This window comes from Camelus dromedarius, chromosome 28 (genome assembly GCF_036321535.1).
Source record: "Camelus dromedarius isolate mCamDro1 chromosome 28, mCamDro1.pat, whole genome shotgun sequence".
Lineage (NCBI taxonomy): Eukaryota > Metazoa > Chordata > Mammalia > Artiodactyla > Camelidae > Camelus > Camelus dromedarius.
This window is the reverse complement of record NC_087463.1, coordinates 16061547-16075815: the sequence shown is the minus strand read 5'-3', so window position 1 is coordinate 16075815 and position 14269 is coordinate 16061547.

Below are 14269 nucleotides of genomic sequence, written 5' to 3'. Positions count from 1 at the left end.
TGAGTTGTTTGTTTTTATGATGTTGAGCTGTATAAGCTGTTTGTATGTTTTTGGAATTTAATACCTTGTTGGTCTCATTATCTGCAAATATTTTCTCCCATTCTGTAGGTTGTCTTTTCATTTTGTTTATGGTTTCCACCGCTGTACAAGAGCCATCAAGTTTACTTAGGTCCCACTTGTTTATTTTTGCTTTTGTTTCCATTATTCTAGGAGATGGATCCAAAAAAATATTGCTGTGATTTATGTCCAAGACTGTTCTGCCTTTGTTTTCTTTAGAAGTTTTATAGTATCTGGTCTTACATTTAAGTCTTTAATCCATTTTGAGTTTATTTTAGTACATGGTTTTAGAGAATATTCTAATTTCATTGTTTCACATATAACTGTCTAGTTTTCCAAGCATCACTTATTGAAGAGACTTTTTTCTCCATTGTATATTCTTGCTTCCTTTGTCATAGATTAATTGACCATAAGTGTGTGGGCTTGTTTCCGGCTTTCTATCCTGTTCGAATGATCTATGTATCTGTTTTTGTGCCAGTCCATACTGTTTTGATTACTGTAGCTTTGTAGTATAGTGTAAAATCAGGGCATGTGATTCCTCCAGCTCCACTCTTCTTTGTCAAGATTGTTTTGGCTATTCAGCATCTTTTGTGTTTCCATACAAATTTTAAAAATTTTAGTTCTAGTTATGTGGAAAATGCCATTGGTAATTTGCTAGGGATTGCATTGAATCTGTAGATTGCCTTGGGTAGTATGGTCATTTTAACATTATTGATTCTTCCAAGAACATGTTATATCTTTCCATTTGTTTTCGTCATCTTCAATTTCCTTCATCAACAAACATTTTAAAATGTATTAAAAACTACTGAATTATATACTTTAAAATAATATATGAAATATCCAGAATAGGCAAATATATAGAGATAGAATACAGATTGCTGTTCTAAATAATAAAGTAAATTTTTAAAAAATTTAAATGCTCAAGTTAAGTCCAAAATTTGAGTTGCAGCTTTAAAAATTCTCTGATCTCATTTCATGCAAAATTTTCACATAAATCTCATTTATCCAGTTTCTGCTTATTTGATTTTTTTGGTTAGTTCTGATTTTAAACAAATAAAAAGGATCTGGGATCCACTGACCTGTTTATGAAGAAGGAAAGAAATCTTGTAACTGAAACTGGGAGGTACAGATATGATGTTCCACTTTGTAAAAAATATCATCTTGCTGAATAATAAGTAGTTGGGATCTACATTTCTTTCTCTTTTTTTTTTTTTTTACAGCTTCATTTTTTTTAATTGAAGTATATAGTTGATTTACAATATTATGTTAGTTTCAGGTATACAATGTAGTGATTCAGTATTACACTCCTTTATAGGTTATTATAAGATAATGGGTGTAATTCCCTATGCTATACAGTATATCCCTGTTGCTTATCTATTTTATATATAGTAGTTTGTATCTGCTAATCCCACACCCTTTATTTGTCCCTCCTCCACCCCTCTCTCCTTTGGTTATCCACTGCATTTTCTTGTAAATTTCATAAGCATTTCAGAAGCCATGTAGTTGGAAGGAAAATATGTTTGTTTTAGAAGAATTTTCCTAGGTCTGTGTAAGAAACCTGAAACTTTGCTGAACCATTTGTAGATTAATGGCTGGGAGGAATGAAGCTATTTATCATGCTGTCTGAATTATCAAGATGATCATATTGCCTTGAATATAATTTAAAAATTATTTTTACTTCGGTTAAATACTAACTTTGATTAGTTAGTAGGGCACATTCTGGACATAGAAAAATTTGAGAAAGTATCTTGTAGAAGACATTCTCCCTTTTTGCACTTGCTCTCAGTGATTCACTTCTCTTCCTCAGATCCTTGGGAATCTCTCCAGAGATTTTGGTGCACTTCTGAGCAAATAAGTGTTTTTTACACAGTTAGAATCTATTATATAACACTCTTCTGTACTTTAAAAACATTTAATACATACTTTATTGGTTTGCCTCACTTATAAAAAGGGAAGGGCTCTTTGTATCTGAATATTTCTTTAAATCACAACACATTTGAATTGATTTCAGCTGTTAAGTTTTGCCTCTGAATTGTCAAAGATAAGTAGCATTTGTACTACCCCTATAATGCTATCTGTCATTTTGGGTACCTTTTGTTCTCAGATTAAAGGTTTGAGTTTCTGAATAATTTAGTGTAAAATTATGACAGCTGTTTCTTCCAACTCATGTTGATATATCCTTTGCATAATAATTATGTGATTGTGGTTTGAGATTCAGGCTCCGTCTGTATCAAGTTAAAATATGTCCTCAGTTTACAAATTCTCTTGTTTCAATGGTGCTTGGTAACCAACTGACTATTTTAAATGATGAGGTTTTGGCACTGTGTAGCCCTAGTCTTTGGAGAAACTGAAACAAGATAGCAAAAATAAAACAACAATTTAAAAAAGATAGACAAGAACAAAAAATTTAAAAACCTTTTATAATAACCCTTTGAAACAATGTTAGAAACCTTTTTCAAAATGCGTATGATTCAAACACATTTTCCAAAGCTTTCATCCCTCTAAGGAAACATTATTCTATATTCAACAAATACTCATCTTTTAATTTTTGGAAGTTTCATTATAAATGGCATGATAGCTAGAATACTAATACTTTTACTTTGATCCAGGTATTTAATTTTAATGTTTATTAGCTAGTCGCTAAAAACCTGTGAAATGAAAAAGTGACCCAAAAAAACCCTAAGCCATTTTTCTCTAAAGAAATAATGCTCAAAACCAAAGATAACTTCAGTTCCTCATTAAACTCTTGACATACTGTGGTTTTATTTGCATGTATAGGGGAAAAAAAGAATCAGAAGTATGTTTGTAAAAAAATTAATTAACAGAATGCCTGAGATAAATATAATAAAGTGATGCAAATTAGTATATAAGAGTTTGCAGTTCTTCAGGGCATAAATCCACTGCCATAAACGAGTGTTACCTTGAGGCTCTTTTGTTGGTTTTCATATTAATCATCTTGTAACTGAATGCAATTTAATTCATCATGCTTTCATTTAAAAATAGGTTCAAGAAAATGGCATAATTTATAACGAAATGACAGTTTAAAGAAATGGTTTAAGCCCATTGCCATAATTCCATAACAATTCCTTAAATGCAGAAAAGTCATTTAGTCTTGGTAAAATGTACCAACTTCCTAATCGTGGTTTAATTTTTCCCTTTTTTTTATAGTTATTGGTGCTGTGCAGAATCCTGCAACTAAAAACATAAATGAAAGATTTATAATTTTAAATAACAGTAGTTTACTTTTCCTGAACACTTGGCATGTGCAAGATACTGTTCTGAATGCTTTACACGTGATGACTCTTCATACTTGTATTACGTTGCTAGGACCACCATTGCAAAGCACCGCAAACTGGGTCACTTAAACGGCAGAAATTTATTGTCTCACAGTTCTGGAGGTTGGGAGTCTGAGATCAAGATGTCAGCAGGGTGGGCTCCTCCTGAGGGCTTTGAGGAAGGATCTGTTTTGTGCCTCTCCCCCAGCTCCTGGTGGTTTGCTGGCCATGTTTGGTGCTCCTTGGTTTGTAAAAGCATCATCCTCATCTATGCCTTCATCTTCACATGATGTTCTCTCTCTGTGTATCTGTCTTCAAATTTCTCTTTTTATAAGAACCCAAATCATACTGGAATAGGGCAGGATATCTGAATTAATTACATCTGCAACAACCATATTTCCAAATAAGACACTTTCTGAGGTTCTAGGGTTAGGACATGAACACATGAATTTGAGGGGATACAATTCGTAACAGTAGTCAACCCAAACCTGTAAGGCAGAGATTACTGTTATCTCCAATAATTATATGAGAAAACAGGCAGAGAGAGTTTCAGCTACCTGCCCAATCTTATGGGGAGAAAGAAACAGAGCTGGGATTTAAATGCAGGCAGTTGAGCTGCAGGGTTTACAGATTTTTTTTTCTAGTTTACTTTTCCTTTGTAGTGCTTCAGGATATATTTTATTAATATTTTATGTTTTGTGTCAGTATTCGAGTGTGAGTTTGTTCTGTCTAAAGCCAATTTTTCCATTTGAGCACTGGATTTTCCTCCCTCAATGACTTTCCAAATATACTCTTTACCACTAACTGTTAACAGTCTCTCATGATGTTATCAACAGTTCATGAACTATATGGATGATTTTCATTTAAAAATTATGGCCAATTCAACAGATAAAATTTTCATTCCTTTTATCACTAATCAAGGTGAAAATTTTTAATTGTCCTTTGAACATTTGATGTCTTCTTTTCTGAACTGAAGATGCATAGTCCTTGCTTCCATTTGTACTAGGATATCATGTTTCATAGTTTTAGAGAAGCCCTTAATATGTTAACTCTTGGTCAGTTTTATAGTTTGCTAACATTTTTCTTAGCTTCTCATTTGACTTCTCATTTTATTTTTCATGATTTTTATTTACAAATAGTTTTAAATGTTGATATTCAGATTTATCAATTTTTACTTTTATTGTTTTTGCTTTTCATTTCAAACTTAAAAAGACCTTCTTACCCTGGCACAATTCTTGATAATTGAACCACTTCCTTCAAAGTAATACACTTCCAATGGCATGTACCTTACACTGTGAATGCTTGAAAGCAGCTGTATTATGTTTCCTCTATGTGGTATACCACAAGTACAGGGTCTTTTAGTCCAACTCAGAATAATTGCCATTTAGAGTTGTAGAACCCAGATATTTTATGACTAGAAAAGGAAATGTTTCTACCCATAAAGAAAAAAGTTACTGAAAATTTACTAAGGAAACTTTCTTTCAAGGTATAGAAAATTACGCACAATGTCAGTTTCCCTTAAAACTTTTTTCTGCTGGAATATTCCAAAGGGCAGAGGAAGGTGATTAACTACCTCCAGGATAAGTGGCAGCAGAGCCTGAGGCAGCTAAAACAAGCTAATGATTCTTTGAAGTTTTATTTTAAAGCTTAAACTTTTATGCAAAATTTCCCTTCCATTGCCAAAGATATCTGTTTGGTTTTCTTTAAGCCAGATTTATTGAGGTACAATTTATATACAGAACAAATCACTCTTTCAAGTGCATACTTCTGTTAATTTTGACAAATGTATATAGTCATGCATCATCACTCTGATCAAGACACAGAATATTTCCATCATTCCAACAAGTTCCTTTGTGCCCATTGTAGGTGATACCCTATCCTCACCTGCAGCCCTTGGAAACCACTGACCTGATCTCTGTCCCTGTAACATTGCCTTTTCCTGAATGTCATATAGATGAAATCATATAGTATCTAGCTTTTGAGATCAGCTTTTTTTTGTAGTTTTTTTTTCTGGGTAGGGAAGATAATTAAGTTTATTTATTCATTTTTTGTTGGAGGTACTTTGGATTGAACCTAGGATATCATGCATGCTATGCAGGCACTCTGTTGCTGAGGTATATCCTTTTTCATTAGCCTAAATGATTTTGAGATCCATCAGTGTTGTTGCATTTATCAGTAGTTCATTCATTTTTATTGCTGTGTAGTGTTCCATTATATAATTTTATATCCATTCATCCTTCACTAACACTTGAGTTGTTTCTCTTTTTTGGCTATTGTGAATACAGATATTATGAAGTTTTGTCTACAGGTCTCTAGACATACATTTTTATTTGTCTTGCTTAAATACTGAGGGATGAGATTGTGATTCCATATGATGATTTTATGTTTAACTTTAAAAGAAATTTAAAACTTGTTTTCCAAAGTAGTTGCACCATTTTGTATTCGTATGAGCAATCTGAAAGTTCCAGTTGTTCCGGACCCTTGCCTGTCAGATTTAACAGTTGCAGCCATTCTGCTAGGTGTGTAGTGCCATTTCATAGTGGTTTTAATTTGCATTTTCCCAATAACTACTGGTAAGAGCACTGGTTTTTACTGTAATGTCATCTGTATCTTTTCTTCATTAAAATATCTTGTCCATTTTTATTGAGTTGTCTTTTTCCCATTATTGACTTGTAAGTTTTTTAAATTATTGGATACAAGCCCTTTATTTTATATGTATGTGTGTGTGTGTGTATGTGTGTGTTTTGCAAATATTTTATTCCATTCTGTGACTTGTATTTTTATTCCCTTAATAGTATCATGTAAAAGGCAGATGTTTAATTTTTTCAATAATTTTTTAAGTTTTGAAGTAGGTTCAGATTTATGAAAATTTGCAAAGATCAATGCAGAGAGTTCCTTTGTACCCCTCACCCAATTTCCCCTACTGTTAACATCTTATATTATCATGATGCATCTGTCAAACTAGGAACCAACCCTGGTACATTACTATTAACTAGACTTCAGGCTTTATTTGGCTCTCTTTCTGCCTCAAGAACTTGTTTGTGCAGTCAGCTGGAAACAAGTGATCTCAAAACTTGTCTGCCTGAAAATGCTTTATTTTACCTTTAATTTGGAAATATATTTTCTCTCCCAGTATTGAATTATTGTTAACATTATTTTTTTTCAGATGTTGTTCCATTGTCTTCTAGCTTGAATAGCTTCTGAAAATCTTTCTAATAATTCTTAGCTTTGTTCCTCTAGGTATTGTAATCTCTTTTCTCTGGCTGCATCTTAGAAGACTTTCTCTTTGTCTGTAGTTTTCAGCAATTTGATTTACTTTGGCATGGTTTTCCCTAGGTTCATTCTCTTTGAGATTCATTGAGTTCCTTGAATCTGAGCATTTATAGGTTTTCAGCAGATTTATAAATGTGGGGGCCATTTTTTCTGCAAATATTTTTCCTGCTCCCCTTTTATCTCCTCTCCTTCTGAGACTCCAATTCCATGATGTCAGTATCTCTTAAATTCTCTTCATTTATTTCTATCATTTATTTCTATCATTATTTCTATCAGTTTTCTCTCTGAGTTTCATTATGGATAATTTATATTGTTATGTCTTCAAGTTTACTGACCTTTTCCTGTGCCATATCGAGTCTGCTCTTAATCCCATCAACTGATATTTTGAATTCAGATACTACATGTTCTATCTCTAGAGATTCCAATTCATGATCTTTTAAAATCTTGAATTTTCTCTTCATAGAATTAAAACCTTGTGCATGTTGAGTACACTTATCATAGCTGTTTGAACAAGCATGTGAGATAATGACAAATTAGCTGTCGTTTCTGGGTTTGTTTTGTTGAATCTTTTTCTGATAATTGTCCTGCTCCTTTACATAGCTAATAAATTTTAATTGGATTCTAGGTATGAATTTATGCTTTAACTTTTGTGATTTGTTGCATTCCTTTAAAAAAAAAGTTGGATTTTTTTTTGTTAGGCAGTTAGCTTACTTGTAGATTGGTTCATTTGTGCTTATATTAGGACAAGAAGTTTTTATAGGGCAGGTGTAAAGGAGACTTTGTTTGAGGGCTAGTTTAGCCCTGCTGCTAAGGTATGGCCCTCTCAGACTCCCTATTGAATGTGTTGTGTATGCAAGGAGGTCTCTCCACTCTGGCTCTTGAAAAATCAATCTATTCACAGCCCTTTTTCTGCCTACAGTTCTCCAGTAACTGCTGTTTCCCTGGACTTTGTACTTCCCCAGCCTTGTGAGGTTTTGCTCTACACATACTCAGATTGGTATTTAACCAAAGCCTCATGGGGACTCCTGTGTTAATTTGGGGGACTCTGGTATGTCATAATTGTTTTTTCTCTAAAACTCTAGCCCGCAAATTCTAGCTGTCTCGGCCTTCCTGAACTCCTTGCTCTGGAGTTGAGTTGTTTTGAGTTGTCTGTTCAACTTAGCAAGCACCTTGTCTGAGCTCTGCGTGGGCTTCTCCATGGTCTAGAAATTTTCTCAATGCAAAAAGCCAAGACTGCCTTAAGACGCAGCTTGTTTATTTACCTTATCCCAGGGATCATGGCCCCATGTTATTCAGATTTCCTCTCTAGTTTTCTAGTGATTTAAAATGGGACAATATGTTGCTACTCTTTCAAGGCCAGAAGCACCAGATTCATTTTTTTATGTCAGGTTTTTTAATGAAATCAACAAAATTCACTAATTCAAACTAAATTGTTTCTAGTGCATTCTCAATTACATTTAAATACATTTAAAACCCCATATTCTCATTTCACTGAATTGATTAGAGTGCTAGCTTTAGTTACCAGGGTATCATGTTTTTTATTTATAAGGTCATTTATTTATTTGGATGTCTTTCATTCACCGATTGCATACTTATTCTGATGGTATCGTATAGAAAGTCTGGCCTAGTTATGGAGAATATAAAAGAAATTTACATCTAAATATTTAAATAGTTTAACAATGAAAATACCTTAATTTTTTATTAAAAGATTATGCATAAATAAGCATTTTGAAGCAACTTTCCCTTCTTTTCAAATGGTTAAATGCTCATTTATTATATACATATTCACTATTTGTTTTTCAAAAATCAGTTTCTGAAGCGTATGAAACCTTCTAGTATATCTTTCAAGTCAACCAACTTGAATTTTCTAAAGTTTAAGATTTGATTTTAAAAGTGGAATAAACTGATTTGAAATTTATTTTGGTGGTAGTAACTGTTCTCTGGATTTAAAAAAAAATTTAGATTCATAGCCGTTCAGATTTGTCATTTAGATTTTTCAGTTTTAAATACCTTTTTTTGCAAGAGAAAGAAAAGGGGTCATTCAACAATATTTATTTAGGAAAGTATATTCATTTTTACTAATTTCTTTTATGAAGAAATTCCAATTAAAAACTAAGAGAAATTGTTTTGATTTAACCTCTCTGTTTCAAACAAACATTTAACTTTGGGATTTAACAAAAATTTTCTCAGAGTGCAGGTACTGAAGATGAAAAGCTTCTATAGAACATTTAGGAATTTGATTTTAAGGATCTTAAAAGGGAATTTGTGCTACTGAATTTATATTTTTTAATTTTTCCTTCCCAGTGAATAGATGCCTTTAGAGAATTGTTTGTTGCTTATGAAGTCCTAATAGCCATATGTTTTAAACTTTATTGTAGGACATAAGAAAAAGTGATGACCAGAGCCCTTTTTTTAATTATAGTCACTTTATAAAGTTGTGTCAATTTCTGGTGTACAGCATAATGTTTCAGTCATACATACACATACTTATATTATAGCTCTTCTTGGGCAGAGAAGGAATAGCAATGACACTGCAGAGTCAGACGTAAATTGCAGCTCTGAATTGTGTAAGGGTCCTGCCAAGGGTGATTGTGGTTTGGCTCTTACAAGAAGAGATGAATAAATGGAAAAGATCCTAATGAACCTCAATTCATTCTACTAAGAATAGCAATTTTTCTTCACACATCTTTTGTTTGGCTCTTTGAGGAAGAATAAGAAAAAAATTCATTGTATTCATTGTTCTGATTGGGCTGTTTATAATTAATAAAATGTAATAGAAGAAACACAGGAAACGTTTTGGCATAAAGCAGTAGGTTGCCCGTGACTCAGAAGAAAACTAAAAACTGAAACTAAAATGAGATTTTTTTTAATCTTGACTTTTTTTTTTTTTGACTTTGGCTTGAGATGATATCCATTCAGTGTTGTCATAAAATAGTCACATACTTAACAGCATAAATAGCACTCTTGTACGTTGGTAAAGAAGGTTGTGTGTGAATGTGTGTACTTGAACTTCGGACTTGGCCAGGAAGAGTCCACTTGAAATAACACTGGGTATTTTAGATGAGTAGGACTGCAGTGAATGGGGAACAGTCATATATATGTATTTCTCCATTATTGTAAAAAATTAATCAGAGTTTTCAAAATGTCACTTAGCACAATTAGGGTCTTATTGTCACAATTCCCTTTCTTTTGAAATCCTGCGATTTGCTGTTATTTTGCAGCTACTGCTGATTCTTCCCTAGTTTCATGAATTACTCAAGGCTTAAAATCAGTCAAGAGCAACCTTTTGAAATTAGGAAATACTGAAAATCTATAGCTAGTTGTATTTTTGTTTTGAGTCTACAAACCCCACCTGTATCTGGACAACATGCTTTGTTTTTGTTTTTGTTTTTGTTTTTTGCTTTTTGTTCCAGGCAGTTTTGGGTGATCAAGCATTCGATCATCAAGCACCTAGCCTCAACCACTTTAAGCAGAGCTGGCTCTCCTGAACACCCTGGGTGACATGTGTAACCAAAAAATCCAGGCCTGTGTCGTTCCCTGACTCTATTTTTTTCCTCTTCCAAATTTGCTTTTTTCTGCTAAATGCAAACAGCACTGACAGTAGAGGCAGAACCTGCTTCTGGGGAGGTTTCACTTTATAGATACTGAGCTTGTGGGAGCTGGCCAGGGTCCTGACAACAAGGCCCAATAGAAGAGATGAGGCTGGCTTTAATGAGTGTTTTCATATTATCCTCTCAGACCATCACTCCGACAGCTTCCAGATGAGGCTGAATAGATGCCAACAGACATTGGGTTGAAGATGGAGCTCATTTTTGGCATGTCATCTTCCAGGTAGAAAAACTGGCTACTAGATGAAGTGAGATTTAATAACCCCAAATTGATTTAAATTCTTTGCAGTGGGGAGGGTATAACTCAGTGGTAGAGTGCGTGCTTAGCATGCACGAGGTTCTGAGTTCAATCCCCAGTACCTCCATAAATAGATAGATACATGGATAGGTAGACCGACCAACTGACTGACCGACTGACCACCCAAACAACCTAATTATCTCCCCCACCAGATAAATAGAAAAATAAAATAAAACAACTTTTTAAAATTCTTCAGGACAACCAACTAACTAATGGGAACCTAAGGGAAGGGATCTAATTTAAAATAATATATATTTTTAGAGGATGATGTCTGGTCTTTTTTTTAATTTCAGTAACACTTGAGATTTTCTCCTATTTATTACAAGCTAGAATACTAAAAATTTGACTTTAATAATTGAAGGAAAAAAATCATTTCAAAGTAACGATTATCAGAGGCAATATTAATCTATTTCTCTTTCGGAAAAGTAAAGAGTGGCTCTGAGATTATTAAACTGTAGATAACAAATGATTGTTTCTCATATTGTTTTTGTCTGTTCTCCAGGTTTCACCTTTAATATGAGGAACTTTTGTCTTTTTGAGGGTTGTTGATGAAACAAACTCAGTTAAAGCAGAAATTTTACTCTTTGACTTTAAGCTGTTTTGTGATTTTCTACGGGTTTGGTGTTAATTGAGTTCAGCAAGAAAAGGAAGAGACTTAACTGATGCATGACATTCATCACTAAAATTTTATTTTTGTCATGAAATAATCATGTTAGGTTCAATTTAGTAATTTTATTTTATTTACCAAAAGCTCTTTGTTAATTTGTAAATCCAATGTTTGAGTCATAATCTCAAAACCATTGAAACACTGGTGAATTTTATTACATTCGTGTTTTCTTTTAATGTTCTTTTTTTTTTTTTGGTGTACCCTTTGGAGGCTCTTATAGATTTTTCCTTTAGTGAGCATTTCTTATGTTCTTAGGAGTTATTTTAAAATGGCTTTTCCTTGATTGTTTGTATGCATGCTGGGACAGTAACATAATCATTTCTGGAAGACTGCCTCAGTAAGGATCAGTTCAATGGGTGACTTCAGTAATTATTTTTTAAAGAAAATCATGGTGGTTCATAGTTACAGGGTATTAGTTAGAAAGACTCAAGAAATGAAGAAAACACTTTATGTAGAGTTTTAATTCACCATCATTTTGTTGTTAGTATTAATAGATAGCAGTAAGTAATAGTGATAATAGTATCTTTGCTACATATTTATCCATTCACTAATCCTTACCAAAAATGATGTGCTCACCACAATGAGAAATAACAAGACTATGTAAGATAATACTACTGCTCTCAAAGTGCTTACAGCCTTGAGTATGAGATAAGAAATGCTTGCCAATAAGTTTAATTATGAAATAAAAAGTGGTTAAGTTCAGTTATAGAGCTTCACAGAGATTATGTATCTGTCAGGAAATGCTAGTTTATACTAAAAATAACAAACAGCTCCTAAATCTTAATGGCCTATAATGACCAATGTCTACTTTTCATGATGAGCTCATCGTGGACCTACTGGAAGCTCTGTTCCATGTCTTCTCACTCTTGGACCCAGCCTGAGGGAGGTTCCAGCATCTGAATGTTACTGGTGTGGCAGGGTAAATGGTGAGGGTAAGGAAACATGAAAATCATGCACTGGCTTTTATATAGTCTTTTGCCCACATTCCACTGGGTTGAAACAAGTTATGTGGCCGGCCTGACTTCACAGGGATGAGCAACTATAATTACACCACGTGCCTGGAAGCTGAAGAACCAGAGTGTTTGGGGGACATCTCTCATAACTACAACAAAAAAAGGAGAATTGCATCTTAAAAAGAATAGGGAGGGCTTCATGGAGGAGGTAATATTTGAGTTGGATCTCTATTGACGAGAAGAATTTTAGTATCTGGGATTCAGGTAGCTTTGTGAAAATCACGTATCTTGTGAAACTAGCCGACATTTGAAAACAATGTTACCTGACTATGGTTGGCTCTTTTTGTGACCTATTTCAGCAAAGCATTACAATGAAAAAAATCATTAGTCTTACACTGAAAAAATATTGAAGCTTTTGTGTGGCACAAACATGGAGATTCCTTTCCCAATGCTATAGAAAAACTTTAAATTCTTTCTTATTCTCTCTCTTTCTGTCTCAGTAGCTCAGAAAGCATGGAAGCTGCTTCCAGAATGTCCCCTGCCTCTTTTTCACCAAACTCACCCCAGTTCTCCCCAGGCTGATTTCACACTGGGTCAAAGTGATTCCATACTGGCTTGATCATTCCATGCTTCCCCTTGAAGAATTCCATCCTCTTTTCCTGAGCCTTTCTCCCTGTACTCATTTAGATAAATCTAGCCTTTCTGGACTTTTTCCAGTTCTCCTGGCTATTGGTTTTCCAGACAAATGTACCCCAAATACCAAGCCCATTAGTCTCCAAAGCAACAAATGCTCCTTCCTCTTTGAAGATGAGGAGGAGAGAAGACTATGGATACACTGATATCTTTGTCTATTTTACACAATGTCATGTATATGATATGTTGTTTTCACAGAAATATGCCTCTTAGAGCTGGGTATAACCTCAGATTATCAGCTGGTCCTGTTTCTTGCTTCAGGGCATTAAGGTGTTATTATTCTCAAATTATTTTGAGACTTGAAGAATTGGTTTGATAGGCTAAGGGTCATGGATTTACGGAAAAGAACATGCAGAACCCCACAGTCATGGACATTTTGATACGCTCTTTGAACCACACTCCATTACCTGAAATTTCACCGTTCTGGTTGTTCTGTATTATTAATCTCCAAGAAGTTGAATTTCAATATACTTCGGCTTAATATCTAAATCTTGAACAGTCCACCGAATTCTGAACCCTTTACTCAGTGCTGGAGATTCAAACAGTTACTTTTTACATCATCCCAGCCTTCAAGGTGTTCACAATCTAGTGGAGAGGCAAATGCTTACTCCTGTACTCATACAATCCAGTCATTGGATGACAGGCAGAATAAACAAAACGGAATGAGAATGGAATGGAGCACAGAGGACAAGATGCTGCCTGAACACTGAGTAGTGGCCACAGAGGTGGTAAGTAGTGTATTCTGATAAATACAAACAGAACCCCTGGCATAGCAATTAGAAGATCTAGTTTTAAATCTTGGTAATGGCATTGTCTCAGCAATGGTGGCACTGCATATTTTGTGGTCTTAAGCACATCTCAAACTTTTCTGTTCTTTAATTTCTTCATCAGTAAAATGGGAGGTTAAAATGAGACTATTTTTGAAGGACCTTCAAAGCTGATAGCATTTTTAATGAAAGAAATAGTTTGTCACTAAATTCCTCATTTTGAAAATGAAAGTCTAAGAGATAAAGTTGACTTGTCCAACACCTCACCGTCTGTTGACAGCCAGACTAAGAGCTCTTTTCTTTACTCAGCTGCTGCCTTACTCACTCAAAAATAAGGTTTTATTCATTAAAAATGGGCAATTTTAAAACAGGTACTTGAAAATTTGAGGTTTCTGTTATTAAATTTTTTATAACTGTTTAACTTTTATTTGCCTTTTAGCCATAATTTCTTTTGTATATTTTAAATTTCTGAGTTTCTTCACCACTGCCTTCTTTTTGTCACCATTCCTGACTTCAAAGACTCTAGACAAAAGGCCATCTCCCTGTTCTTTACGTTTATTTGATGCACAATATTTATCACTTCCTTCTTATTTCTTTAAGGATTAATTTCTTGTCGTCCACTTCTTTTGGAAACTTAAAACATGATCCAGTATCATTTCCTATCTCTGGGATTATCCT